Source organism: Sander lucioperca, chromosome 15 (genome assembly GCF_008315115.2).
Source record: "Sander lucioperca isolate FBNREF2018 chromosome 15, SLUC_FBN_1.2, whole genome shotgun sequence".
Lineage (NCBI taxonomy): Eukaryota > Metazoa > Chordata > Actinopteri > Perciformes > Percidae > Sander > Sander lucioperca.
This window is the reverse complement of record NC_050187.1, coordinates 28,699,528-28,715,087: the sequence shown is the minus strand read 5'-3', so window position 1 is coordinate 28,715,087 and position 15,560 is coordinate 28,699,528. Positions and strand designations below refer to the sequence as shown.

The window sequence follows — 15,560 nt, the reverse complement described above, 5'->3', positions numbered from 1 at the left end:
GTTTGAATGCCTAGTTAGCAAAGGTACTGTATCTGATCTGATAAACTGATTGATAATGACTCTGACAGGAGGGAGAGTATAAGAGAATTGTACCGAACACAGGCAGCCTCAAGCAACACGATGGAAAATGAGTGGTGGTTTAATGCCTTCAATGACTTCAGCCTGTTTACCAGCCCAGCAAAGAGTAAGCCGTCCGGGAGGAGAATGCCAAGCTCTTCACACACAGCGGGGGGGGGAATCTGCCGCTCGGCTGTGCCGAAGATTACACCCACAGATCCCCACTGAGATAAGAGGCCTTCCCTGATGAAACTACACACCATAGACATGTGCATGCAAAAAGATAAAATGCAAACAATTACAAAATAAAAGTATCCTCTCATGAAAACCATGCTGTTAACATCATTGAGGTTTAAAAGGGTGCAAACACACACACACACACACACACACACACACACACACACACACACACACACACACACACACACACACAGCCGTTGGGCATGTTGGTTTGAATCTCCAACATACTCACTCAACAACACCAAGGTGTTAACCACCAACAGCATGATTGTTACAGCTTTCATCTATTTACGAGTCAATATGCAATCAAAGTGCAGTAGGTTTCCACACAGTTCACACTTAGCTCAGTCTACAGAGCACATATCAAGTACAATATCAAGGTTAAAATGTTTGATAGTTTCTTTTAACTATTATTTTGTTCTCACAAATTAGTAATTTGTCGCCTGTAATTCATTCCTATCCTCAAATTACTGAAGAGCTATGTATATTAGGGGCATTAAAGGGTGGGATGAGGTGGCGAGGGTGTTATGTGGTGTGTGTGCTGTCACTGACATTTGTCATTGTCTTTTGATCTTACAACTAGGATTTAGAAGGACATCATGAATTGATGATTTATAGAAGCTATATTTGACAACAAAATCCTGCGCTGCAATTTGCAACTACTGCAGCATAGATTTAGCATTTTTCCCATCCTGAAAATGAATATAAATGCAAAAGTAAACTTAATTTCTTTTTTTTATATTATAAGCCATACTTATTGGACTGATAGGAAGAACTTTTGTAATTCTGTTTCAATATTTTAAATGTGTTTCATGGTCCTATTGGATCACACAACTTGCTGAGCATGTACAAGACCACAACGCTTTTAATTGAAATAAAAAACATTTAAAAAAAATAATTGATGATATTTGGGGTTCTGAGGTTTTTTTTTAATTCCTGGACAGCAGTGATAAGAGCATCCAGCACAGGCCGAGACTAGGAGGCCTCTATGTGTCCCCACAGACCGGGTTACTAAGGATATGGGCAGCACTGAGCCTCTATTACGACATCAGAGCTCTCTCTGCGCTCCCGTCTGACACAGTCGGCTCCGGTTTCCACCCAGAAACTGAGACTCTAAACCTTGCTAGATAACACATAAACGCACACACACACACACACACACACACACACACTCAGGCCTGCCGGCAACACACCCAATGCAAGCCCTGTGTCCCAAGCACTTCACACAAGAAGTTATCACTATTTATAGGACTGTGAGAATGCAGACTTGAAATAGTCTGCACAAAAATATAATAAAGATTCTTCAGCCTTTTTATATACCAGGACAACACTGTTTTAGCAGGTAACACTGTTGCAACTTGACTCTTCTATAGCTATAGCTCTCTACACCAGATTCAGTTTAGATTTACCATGGATCCTAAAAATGAAGTGTAGCCTGATACACTAGTTATTTTTGCAGGAAGTTGATGAATCTCAAACAGAGATAGAGTTGCAACAGAGTGCTTAAAATACATGGGTTCTGCACTATAACCTTTTCAAACAGACACTAACAATTTCCTTTATCCAAACTTGGTGGATTAATTTTCTCCTGTGTTTAACTTTCAGAATATACACCAAATAGTAAAAAAAAAACTGGTAAAAAGTAATTGCATTGTCTTTGTCTCACTCAACCAGCTGTCTTTCTTATGGAGCAGATGTTGGACTGCGGTGACAATATGTAGATGCAAAGTTTCAGTATTAAATGTAGGTTTCCTGCTAGCATTGATACCTTGTACTTAGTGCGGGTAACTTCTATCATTTGAAAATCCTAATACAAATGCATCTTGTTGGGTTTGTTAAAGTCATACTGAAAGAATGAAATCCACTGCAAGTCCTGATTAATCATCACCTTGACAAGCAGACAATGGAAATAAGGCCTGGAGCATCCTGGTGGAGCAGATGGAGTTAATACCGGTCTGTCTTCATGTGACATTTCCAACACAGAGAAGGGAAGTCAGCGAGATCCCTATGGGCAATACACTTATCACATCATCGCTTACCAGTACAGAGTGAACAAGACTGAGAGAGACTAGCGTGGAGGGTGGGAGAGGAAAATAAAGAGAAAGGTAGGAAGGGGGTGAGAGACAGAATGAAATGGAAGATAGAGAAAGAAGGGAGGGGAAGGATCATTAACTTGCAATCAAGCTTCAGTAATGGCATGAGTCCGTGCATTTGCTTGATTCCTTATCAGGCAATGTTCTCCACCCATCCCCACCCGTCTCTGTGACAGGTCAGCATGCAGACTGGAAGTGATGTAAACTAATACCTGCATCTCTGAAGCCTGCACACACACACTAGAAGCTTCTGATTTCCACTAAGATAAAGGCAAAACAGGTGCATGAGTATGTGCAGAACACTGACAAAGATCAGCACTCTGCAGCTGCAGCGCTCACAATAAAAGCCCTGTGAGGACTTACCTTGCTGAGTGCATGGACATTACTAAATGAGGTAACGTTAAAGTAGCATTAATAAACGAGCAGCTCATGGTGTCAGAGCCGTTGGCAGGACAAAGCAGGTGACGGATAATAACAAGGAACACTGGCTAGCGCTGAATTAGCCTACTAACGTTCGTGTTTAACTGCTGTTATAATTATTAAGAGAAGTCAGGTGTAAACATGTACTCACTGCGATATAAATGATGTGGTCCTTTTGTTGTCTTAGGTGCTGCTAGCTTCTCCACCAGCTGCTGCCTGGCTTTCCCCCAACTTGCTGAGGCTAGCAAGCTAGCTAACGCTCCACCGGCTTAAAAAAAAGGATATTTCGTCCTAATTTCTCCCCTCTTGGCTGGTTCTTCCTTTTAAAAAAAAAATCAAAGTAAACCGTAAAAAAATGGAAGCAGATGAGAATTTGTGTTATTTGTTCTCCTCTTCCTGGAGTTATGAGTTATAAATGCTCACCGACAAAATATCACGGTGCTTTCTTTTAAATGACAGCCTCTCCGCGATGTGCTGTCCTTTGTTGTGAGCATCTCAACATAAACACGGAGCCGAGCTGCTCTGCCCGTTCGGTTCCCTGGTTCTCTGGCTGGGAGCATACGCTGCAGGAGGAGACAGCGTCGCCGCAAAGGATTCAGGGACGTGTAGTTCTACTCGCTGCAAGCCATATGACTCAAGGAATTTCTTGTGTTCACATCGTTTGCTAAAGAAAAAGTTGCAATAACAAAATGCAGCGATGTAAGGTAAGTGCATTTACTAGTTGTGGAAGAATTATTGAGATATTTAAATTAGGTAAAAGTAGAATTACCACACTGTAAAAATACTCTATTACAAGTGAAAGTCCTGCTTACAAAATTTTACTCATGAAGTGCAGTGTATTAGCCTACTTAAAGTGGCCTACATATTTTTTTAAAGTTTATATTCAAGTAACGTGGAAGTACCTGGAAATTGTACATAAGTAGACAGTAGGCTACTTAAATAAATACCCTACTTAGTTACTTTCCACCACTGCTACTGTATAGTACGCAATTTCACAGTTTGCTGTAAATTGAGGAAGAAGTAGCTGTGTCATCGTTCATAACATTGTAGTTTAAAAAACTGACTTGAGTTAAAGTAAATAAGTAGGCGATCAGCAGTGAAGTTAAAATATTTACTTGACCCCATTCATAGAGTTGTGATGGCCCTATATTACTGTGTGTCAGGAGAAATTGTTGGTCTATGAATCAGGTGTCTGTACATATTGCACTTCACTGTGGATTGGTTTTATACTCTTATCAATCATTTTATTTAGCGTTCTGAATAGAATCAAATAACACAATTTGCAAAGTAATCACTGCAGCTGTCAGATGAATGCAGAGGACTGAAAAGTACAATATCTCCAATAGAGTAAAAAAAATATAGACTAAAAGAATAAAGTCTCACAAAACGTCACTTATCTCAAAGGTCACATCCTCAAATCTCAAGGCCACAGCACTTAAGTAAATACCTTGTTGCAGTCCACCTCTGGGTGAAATCAATGATCACATCTGTCAAGCACAAAGTGTTTTGAGTTGACACACAGATAACAGCTTCATGAACTCACCTTGAACACCAGCAAGACCTTCAGCAGCGCGTCTGCTTCATGGCCTCTATGTTGAACTTTGATGTGAATCTGTGAGATTCAGGGTCCACAGACATGCGTGATTATCTCTCCCTCATATGCCTTTTCACGCTCGCTTTTATTCGAAACACCTGACATACCATGAGTGCTTACATTTTCAGCCTCGGTGGACCCAACTGGAGTGAAACTGGCCTTGTAGAGTTGTTTCTATGCTTGTGTTGCTTCATGCCTTCTTTCTGCTGTGAATATACGCATGTGTGGGTACTAGTATTTTCTAGAAATCATAATTTAGTTTGTTTTAAATGCCACCTTTACATTGTTCAAGGTGATACCGTGTATCTGCTTGATTTTACTTCTTCAAATATATAGTTTGCATCCAAAATAGTGCATGTGCATTACCTGGACTCAAGAAATAGTATGTGGATCTGGATGAAACTTCATCAATCTTAGCTAATCCAAAAAAGGCAGGAGTTTCAGCATGTTTATGTTAAAATCTTCTATTTAAGTAGGGAAAACAAAGATAGTTTACTAGACTGCTTGTGTGTGAATGTTCTAGTTTTTACTATCTAAATAGAACTAGAAAAAAAGAGAAAATCAAAAACAGAATTGTTTAATCTGCATCAACATATGGATTTGCATTAAAACACACACAGTGAAAGACCATCATATGTGGCTGTCAAAATATTCACACTCTCAATGTTAGGCATGGATCCAGATCCACACCAAGAACTAATCGCATGCTCTTGACCTATGGCCCTAATGTTACACCAGATATCACTGAAACATGTTTACTAGTTCTTATATAGCCAATATAGCCAATAGCCACAAAAATTGACCAGAAACCAGAGCTCCACTATCCAAACCTTGACTTGCACTTGTTAGCTGCACAGGTGAAACACACAAACCAAGTGGGATAAACCATTTATTTCTACTAAAAATACTGCCCTGTGGTGCACTTGGTAGTCTGGTGGTTACGGCATAAACCTTACGTTCTTGGCTTGATTATAGCCGGGGAACTTTGTTGCATCTTCGATGTGTCCTGTCAGTCTCTCACACTGTCAGTGTTTTAAGATTTACCCCCCAAAAAGCACATAGCCACTAAGTAAAAATAAAGTACAGTATTATTTTAATATCAGATACAAATGATCAATTACTGTAATAAATAAATGTCTGGCCATAAGTTTTGCACCTGACCAGTGTTGGGGAGTAACGGAATACATGTACCGGCGTTACGTATTCAGAATACAAATTATGAGTAATTGTATTCCGTTACAGTTACAATTTAAATAGTTGGTATTTAGAATACAGTTACATTGTTGAAATCAATGGATTACATGATGATACTCTGTTTCACAAGTTTATTCACTCTCTGAATAAATTAAGGCAACTCCATGCATTTCCCAGAAATGCATGGAAACAATATGAAAACAATATGAAAACGAAAAAATGAGCTATTTGCGTGATCGTGCGACTTTACATTCTCCTACGTGCTGATTTACTAGCCCCAGAGCCGTTTAAAGACTGTCTAGCCCCGTTTGACATGCTAGCTAACGTTAGCTAAAATTAGCTCGTGGTAGCTTCTAGACTGCGGTTAGATTTTTGTAGTATGCAGTTCGGGACTACAAATAGAAAAATCTATCTGCTTATTCAGGTACACATTCAGCCAGTTGGAACAGAAGAACACACCAGAATAGGCCTGTTTAGTAAGCTGTATGTGATGGCCGCATTCCTACACTTATAAAATGCAATTCAATGTGGAAGTAATCCAAGTATTCAGAATACGTTACTCAGATTGAGTAACGTAATGGAATAATACATTACAAATTACATTTGTGGGCATGTATTCTGTATTCTGTAATGGAATACATTTTGAAAGTAGCCTATCCTCCCCAACACTGCACCTGACAACTGGACCAATAAAACAGATAATACACTTATAACCTTTAAAATGACCAACTGTAGAACTTAAAAAGTGTGTGTCCGAGGAACAACCCATATCTCAGATAACAAGCAAGTATCAAATGTCATAAGAAGTTGTGGACACAGAAGACTGTTAAAATCATTCGTATTTTGACCTCCAAAGACTTGAGAAGTGAATCCATCCCAGATGTGGAGCAAACAACATCATTAGGCTACAATACAGCTCCAGCTGTGTGTATATAATCCCTGGAAGATCAGTTTTACCAGAAGACCTCTAGTTTGTGAGAGTGTCAATTAATTCGCATGAACGGGTTGTATGTGTGTGTGTGTGTGTGTGTGTGTGTGTGTGTGTGTGTGTGTGTGTGTGCATAATTGGTTTGAGTTGGAGACAACTCCTTCAATGTGAGAATGAGTGGAAAAATCAGGTGAGGCCAAGAACACATTAAATAGAAGTTAACTTCCCTCATGCTAATCACACACACACACACACACACACTCTAATGCAAATGCACACAGAGACAGACCTATTTTTTTACACTGCTGAGACGCTGTAAAACACACACTTAACGTTTGCTAATAAAATACACGCCTGCTGCTATTCTGAAGGCCAGAAGTGAGAAGTGGGCGTTGCAAGTTGAATCATTTTCCAACGAAGAAAGACACTGGAAGACTGGACTCTGCCTTTAAGACTTTAAGAAACCATATGTGCACAAAAACACACACACACACACACACACACACACACATACACCTTACATCATTTTAATCTGTGTTTGAACTCTTCTGTTTACGTCGCTATGGTTACAACACCAACACCTTTCCAGGGCTGGAAGCAGCAGACACACCTTCCTTTGATTCCACGGGTGAAGGCTCCTGATCACTCCTGATGGATGTTTTGACAAGTGCTTCTCTTTCCAAAAGCCAATGAGCTGCACTTCTTTGTGAAGCATCAGGAAATGATAAAAAATGTAGAGACGCACACACACACACACACACACACACACGGTGCGTATAGTCTGATTTCAACACTTTCAGGTACACAGTGGATTCTAGGCCTACTTGTGTTTTCACGCTGTACGAATCCTTGCTTGAGTGCAAACCCATGTTACACTGTGAAGTTAAGGGCATGTCATCTGTTGCAGGCTGCTTTTTTTTTTTTTTTTAACTTGAAATGAAAATAATTTAACATTACCAGTCATTCTTATTAGCACTTATCTAAAAGTAGAGTAAATAAAGTGCCATAAAAATACATGAAATAGCAGAAAATTGTAAGATATACAAAGACAATAAAACAGTTAGGGGTGACAAGTAGAGATTTGAAAGAGGCCTAAATTATTTATCATGAATTAGAAACACAATATAACACATGAGAAAAGTAAAAGAAATACAAATTGTCACAGTTTTTGTGTTATTTTATTGTCAAAGATCAAAGTGTTACTCCATGTGTACCATTAATTCCCAACGGTGCTGCTTTGCAGTAAAAGGAATGTGAACTTTAATGTGATATGCCTGCAAAAAAAAAAGTTTGTAATGAATGTAATAACAACACTTTATTTTCTTTATTTCAGTTATAAAATATTTTTGAAGGTGCTTAATAGAAAATTGTTAAAATAAAATGTGAGATGCAAGGGAATATACATTTCAACAAAACTGAATAACAGTTAACACATTACATTCAACCAGGTTTAGAAAAGTTTGAGTAATTGAAACTAGTTAGGAACTTGTGTAATCATTTTTGATTCCTGAAACTAGACTGCAAGACAATCTTAAGGACCTGAAGAGGAGTGCTGGTTGCAGTGCAGCTGGCTGCTGAAGTCTGCAATGAAGCTAAATACGATCATTAAAATATTCAAATCAACATTGTAATCACAGATGTAGAAACACGTTCTCTTGGCCTGCGTTAAGTTAAAGCTCTGCTGCTGCATTCTGATTGAACTGGAGAGTAAAAGTTACTTCTGTCTGCAGAAGATGCAGAAGAGAAAAAAGTTTTTGATTTTGATCCAGTTCATCCCCAAAATACTGCACCATAAAAGATTTTCATAGCTCAGTATCAAAATTTACAGTCTTAGCTTTTGGCAAACATTCTCGTGCAAGTTAACAAGCTATTGCAGGTTCTGTGTGTGACAGGACACAGGTCTGCTACTGAATATTTTGACAGGGATTGAACTATGGCCTCAGGTTTATGGAACAGTGTGTAACTAATTAAAAAAAGAGTTCTTGAGAGTAAAAAGTAAAATGATAGCTCAACGCTATCATTTTACGTTGATAGCCCCCCCCCCCACTCGCTTTGTATAAAACAGTGGTTGGCGTATTTTCTGGACATAGTTATGCTTGAGCTCTCTACAGCAAGGATTAACAAAGCCAAATCATCAACTATCAACCTATGGGAAAGCGCAGCAGCACAAATATCAGACTTAATGACTTCAACCCCACAAGAATTAGATGAGAGTGATTAGGCAAGGTGTGGTTCCTGTTTGTTTGTTTTGTTTTCCTCGAGGCCGCACAGGGTGGGGGGGTGGGAGAGGGTTTTTATTCTTGTTCAATTTGTGTTTATCTGTTCTGTGCACCATCTGCTATTACCTGTCTTACGTTGTGGAATTTGTTTTGTATGTCTGAAGGTGCCAATAAAAAAGTTGATCACAAAAAAGAAAAGAAGAGAGTTTTCAAGCTCCAAAATGTTGCTATTTGAAAAAAAAAATTGGGATCAATTGATTGATCGGATTTGTTTCTACAATTGAAGTCTTATTTTTGCTCCTCACACAGATCTGTTTTTGCACTGACTAACTTAACTTGATATGTTTCCTTAATATGATGTACCCCAAATCTCAGCAACAGAATCTGCTCTGGTCTCATGTGATGCTGACAGTGGACAAAGTGTGTGGGATTGCGCTGAGGGCAGACTGTTCTCAACAAGCATTTTATGCTTTGTTGTTGTTGTGCGATAAGACCAAAACATAGCAACAGCTATGCTGCGTTCAGCTGCACAAGGGAGTCAGGATGGCTGCGAGGAGAAGTCTTTGCTGGTGTGACAGGATTATGTGATAGAAACATGCTGTGCTCATGTGTAGCCAAATATTAAATAACACTACTGTCCCGTGTTTGAGGGGCCGAGCTAAGCACTGTTGTCATGCTGCCATGGTGACAGTAACCATGCACAGGATAATGTTTACAGAATGTTTAGCATATCACAAAGCAGGCACATGGGGTGACTGGACCAGATGAATCAAGTGTGTGTGTGTGTGTGTGTGTGTGTGTGTGTGTGTGTGTGTGTGTGTGTGTGTGTGTGTGTGTGTGTGTGTGTGTGTGTGTCCTACATTCTGTATTTGATTAACAAACTAAAGCCAATGCTCATATTGTGAATGGATGTACTGTGGGACTGGCAGTGCTTAACATTACTTCATTTCCCTACTGAAGTACCAAGTATTCAGTAACATGTCTGTGTGTGAGTGAGAAAGTTTACGTGATCTGTGCATATGTTGCAGTATGTACTCCACAGTAATATTCTCCAGATGTTGTTTTGTAGAAAATGGAACAGAAGGACACTCCTCACATGGTAACAGCATTGCTTAATCGTGCTGACAAAAATTGAAATCTTTTCAAATAAGATTTCAAAATCCCTGCACCTGCCTGCACACATCATGAGACACTTGTCAACCCTGAAAACATCTTGGTTGTAAACTGGTTATGAGAAACTAAACATGCCAAGACAAGAGGCAGACAACTGGCAAGATGTTTTTCCATCTCAGCTGTTGGTAGCCCAGCTGGCTGTACAGCTAAGATGAGACTGAATTCATCCAAAACTGTCCCAAAGCTGTTGAATAAAGTGCTTTATACTGTCTTTTTGTATGGCAAAGCATCTTGATTCTCTCATGGCAGTTTCTTTTTTTGGGGGGCATTTTGGCCTTTTAATGGATAGGACAGTTGCAGAAAGGAAAGTGGGGAGAGAGAGGGAGAGAGAGAGAGAGAGAGAGAGAGGGGGGGGGGGGCATGCAGCAAAGGGCCACAACTTCTCAGTCCCTCCCCCCTTTCAAGTAAAGCCCAAAACGGTCTCCTAAGCCCCTCCCCCCACAAGGGAGAATGAATGCGTGTGCATGAGCAGTGATTGACACGCAGTTAGACACCCCCCCCTGGCCCTGATTGGAGGATCTGAACAGGGAGCGGTGGATTTTTGCAAATCACACTACAGGCTGTAGGTGGTGCCAGAGGACCCGGATTTTGTTTTTATTTACCTGCTTCATGTAGTTCTACTCAAACATAGGGTCAGTTTCAGCAAATATGACAGAAAGTTAGTTTTCTAAGTCTTACCTACTGCAACTTTAATTGAACATTAAAAGCAATCTTTCTCTTTGTGCAAATGTTTTAGTTACCAAAAGCAAGGATAAAAGATGTGATTTTTTGGTTTTTAGTCATGCTAGCTGTGCCGCTCTATGGATTTCAATGTCGGTCTGTCGGTTGGTCCACTACTTTGGTTCGGACTGAAGTATCTTAACAACTGTTAGAGGGATTACCATGAAATGTTCATGGGCCCCGGAGGGTGAATCCTACTGACTTTGGTACCCTACACTTGGGTCAAAATTTTACTTTTTCAGTGAATCTACTTGTTTGACTAGCACCAACTTATTTTAGATATATCCTAATGACTTTTCCTCTAGTGCCACCATGATGTTAACATTTGTTTTGAGTGAAATTTCTATTGGATGGATAGCCATGAAATTTGCTTCAGGATGAATTGTAGTCTCGCATTGCCAGACGGAGGAGGGTCTGGCTAGTCCATAGTACCAAATGTGCTCTGGTTTATTGGCATTTCTTTGAACCAATTACAATCGTCTTGGGCGGCGCTAAATGCTGGATGCAAGTACGGTGCTTCTGCAAAATAGCCTCGAGAAGGAACTTGTTTTGGTGGAACATGTACACATAGGGAGGCGAGCTCTGGAATTAAAATGACTGTATGAGAATATTACTCAGAAAAAAGATAAATATAATTTGATTGTCTGTTCTAGCTCGGAGGATGTTTCCTGAATCCACCGGAGTTTGGCCAGCACAAAGAAAGCGGAAGGTGAAGGACATCCGGCCGAAAATGAGGGACATCCGGCACCAGAACTATCCCATAAATGAAACATCATCGATATATAGACTAAATTAATTTTAATCTCTTTGGTGATCACTTGACTTCACTAGCACCATCATCAGGTCAAACATTCCCTGTAAACTGGTGACATGGTTTCCCTTTGTTACTCTGCACTGATTGAATTACTCTGTTCTGTCTAAATCCCTTTAGATAATTCAAACAGATGTAAACATGCACACATGGAACTCACCATCAGCAGTTCAGTCTCCTCAACAGTGAGGTGATAATGACATTTTAAATCTGGCATCCTGCTGGTTGCTCATGGTTCAAAAACCACCAGATGTACGTTTCAGGGAGCTGTCCTTGTAATGATGATATTGATGTAGCAAATTGAAAAAAGTGGGTAATCTATAATAGACTGCAGTCGAGGAGTACTGAATCGGCTGTAGCCAGGAGGTAACAGAAGGAGCTCTGGAATTGGACAAGGTGCTGGTTAAATTCCTGAGACAGTCTTGGTAAATATTGGCCATTTTTATTTAACAAAAAATAGCCACTGTTTGTGTCCTTGAGCAAAGCATTTAACGCCAAATTCCCTAAATTTGCAGATCATCAGTAAGAGAGGAATGACTGTCTTGAGCAAAAATCAAATAGAGGACAGACAAGTAACAGTGTAGATTCCCCCAAATAAAGCCTGTAATTAACCATAGCATAGCCACTGTGAACCAATAGATTAAACAGGCTACTTTACTATCACTCATCAATACTGTGCGTCTGTTCTTGTACTTTTGCTGCTGTGACATTTCAAATTTGGGATCAATAGTTAATCTTACCTTATTTTTTAGGTTTGTACTGCCATGTTGCTCTATTCTTAATGCTGGCATTTGCAAGAAGACATGTCTTCTGTAGCCTCTAATGTCAGTTCAGTGTACAAAACAACTTTAAAGTTTAATGTAATCCATTACTGTTAATGTAAAGCGTTCATTTGGATATTTCCGGTCAGTGTTTGTTGATCTCGTCCCAGTTAAGGGGATGAAATCATACCCCAAATACTGTATATCATAACCTTTATTGCCATATGTACAATTGTACACTCTTCATGCTTTGTGCCCCTTTGTTAACTGAGACAGCAGTTAATTTGAAGCCAGGTTTAATCTCAAGTTTTGCAGAACAATAAATTATGGAAATTGTTGTAAACATAACCACATGACGTGTTGCAAAATGATTAGGGGAAGTGTAAACCAGATGACGAGCTGTAAATTGGGTTCAACTTTAAATGTTACTGGAATTCTCTGTTAATTAAATTTTGAGAACCATCTGGATCAGTTTAATCAATTAGCCTCCATGCTCCTAAACTGTTTTTTAATCAATCATCTTGATTTTTGACTCCCATGATAACAATTTAATGCAACATTTTGTAGCCTACATTCTGTCCATATCTTGTTGTTTATATTGTGACAGGAACACACATTATAGTCCTACAACACTATGGGTGTCATTGCATGTAATTACAGAGTCACTGACTGTAATTAGGTATGGTGTCGTCACTAAGCTCACTAAACACTGTAATTGGCTGTGGATAGACAACCACATTCTTACTTCACACTGAACTAAAGGAGCTTTTTAATAGCAGCCTGTCAGTAAGGCTGTTATCTATTTTACAGTGGTTGCATTACGAGGTGTACCATTTTTGAAATGTTAGACACAGACGGTTAACACACACAAAGGAAAATGTCTTGGGGATTTTCGCAACAGTAACCGTAGTCTTGTGCACACACCACAACTCTGCACAGATATTAAAGGATTTACACACAACTATTGGTGTAATATTGGGTCTTTCCCATAACGTGTCTCATCTCCGGAAATGCATACATACATACAAAAAACCCAAGAGCACACACAGACACAAACAAATTATACAAATTTACAAACTATAACACAAATGGGTTCAAATACACTTACACAATACACTAATACAGTCAACACACACCACTGAAAACATGAGCAAGCACAGACTCATTACACACAAGACACACCTACAGAACATATCAAGACACACACACACACACACACACACACACACACACACACACACACAAAGTTCAACCAGTCAACTAGTGAGGATCTAGATTATACTGAAGGCAGAAGGCAGCAGGGTCATCATCATCACCATGGTAACAAGCAACACAGTGATGCAAGTGAGCATGATCTCATTGAATGAATCTGTCGTCCATGGCCTGCGGGTGTTTTTGTAAACACAGGAATTGTGGGGGAGATTTTGTGCTTTTGGTATTGTGTAAAATCTGGCAACGCTCTGAAATGCCGACCAACGAGACAAAGAGAGGATTTCTCAACGAGGTTTATTCTTTCAAAATACATGAATAGAACTTCATTAAAGCATGTCAGCTATCACAGTGCATACATGTCACAACACAGGAGTGGAAATGCTTTACGTGCCCTTTGGGGGGAGACAGCGGAGGTAGTCGACTAGAGTTTGCAGCAGAGTGGAATTTATAACATGACATATGTTTACATGAACTGCAATATCCCAATATAAAAAAAAAATGGCTACATATACAGTTCTGATTACCTTAATCTGAATGAAGAATATTACATATTCCAATTTTATTTGCTTAATTAATTGACATTTTAGGCTTCTATTCAACGTGAAGCTCCGAAAACATTATTTATTAAGAGTTTACCACTCAAAAACTCTGCTTTATCAGGTCTGTGTGGCTGTGGTTTGATCAGATTTGACTAGTATCGCTTGCTAGACCTATCTCCAGATTTGACTGACAGTGCCCTGCAATCAAGATCAGATTTCCATTTAAATATTGCTAAAAGTCTGATTGGTGCACATAAATATGTGACATCCCACCCTCTTCAAACCACAGACAAAATAACACAGACATAAATCACACAGAGAGGGCATCCTCCGTCAGTATAATTTAATAAGAACCGTCTAATCAGCTTTTTTTTTTTAAATAGTGTCTTCAGCAGTATAATTGCAGTTCATGTAAATCTTATCAAAAGCTTTATGCATTAGGGGTTTTGCTCCAAGATGTTTGCTTTTTACGTAATGGTTGGTTGGTTGGTTTTGTAGGCAGATTATCCAAATGGAGCATATGTATACACTACCGGTCAAAAGTTTGGGGTCACTTAGAAATGTCCATTCCACTCCATTACAGACAGAATACCAGCTGAGATCAGTTGCATTGTTTTTTTTAATCAGGGCAGCAGTTTTCAGATTACATTATGTGCTTACATAATTGCAAAAAGGTTCTCGACTGTTGTAGAAAGAAGTGGCTGATCTTTAATGCAATATCTACATTGCCCATTATCAGCAACCATTCATCCAATGTTCCAAAGGCATATTCTGTTTACTAATCTGATATCATTTTAAAAGGCTAACTGAGAAAACATTGGCGAACCCTTTTGCAATTATGTGAGCACATAATGTAATCTGAAAACTGCTGCCCTGGTTAAAAAAACAATGCAACTGATCTCAGCTGGTATTCTGTCTGTAATGGAGTGGAATGGAAATTTCTAAGTGACCCCAAACTTTTGACCGGTAGTGTATGTGTGTTAATAGTGAACAAAAGTTTATTCCTTGAAAATGAATATAGCGCACTTTAGAACGAACCTGATCACATGATAATCTTAAACAGATTAAACACCCAATTGTCCAGAAATATTCAAAAACAAAAAAAAAAAACGTGTGAAAATCACAATATTACCAACTAATGTCGATACGTTCACATAAGCGTTGACAATTTTACCAGAGATTGTCCACCATTTTAAACTTTATAAAGGTACATTACTGTGTGATGGGGGTCAAGCGGGGCACGGAGGCAATCTCACCAGAGTGTGGGATTCATCTTCAACTTTCTGTCAAGGTAAGAATATAAACAGAGCTAGTATATATACTCACAGTTGGCTCTCCTATCAAACAAGAACACAATATCCCTTAAAACAGGACAGGAGTGCGACATGAACACTGATGACTGTACAGCAGAGCAACAGCAGATTTACAGTGCAGGGAACTCTCTCCTTAAGATTCAACATCCAACAGTTTACTGTACGCCCAACTTTACCATTCCTCCACGACGTAATCCAACACAAACCGAGCAGAGGGATTTACAGACATTTAGATTCATTATTTATCCTGTTAATGGACACAAATTCTTCATTCACAACCACATCT

The 15,560-nt window shown here is 39.2% G+C and overlaps 1 protein-coding gene across 1 annotated transcript in view; it reads right to left on the bottom strand.

Annotated features, from left to right (window-relative positions):
• peli1b (pellino E3 ubiquitin protein ligase 1b) overlaps positions 1-3,375 on the bottom strand; it is a 42,489-nt gene extending 39,114 nt beyond the window's left edge. The window contains exon 1 of the mRNA XM_035992658.1: positions 2,962-3,375. The gene's annotated coding sequence lies outside the window, so the exon portion shown is untranslated. The remainder of the gene's footprint in view (positions 1-2,961) is intronic.
• Positions 3,376-15,560: the final 12,185 nt, after the last annotated feature.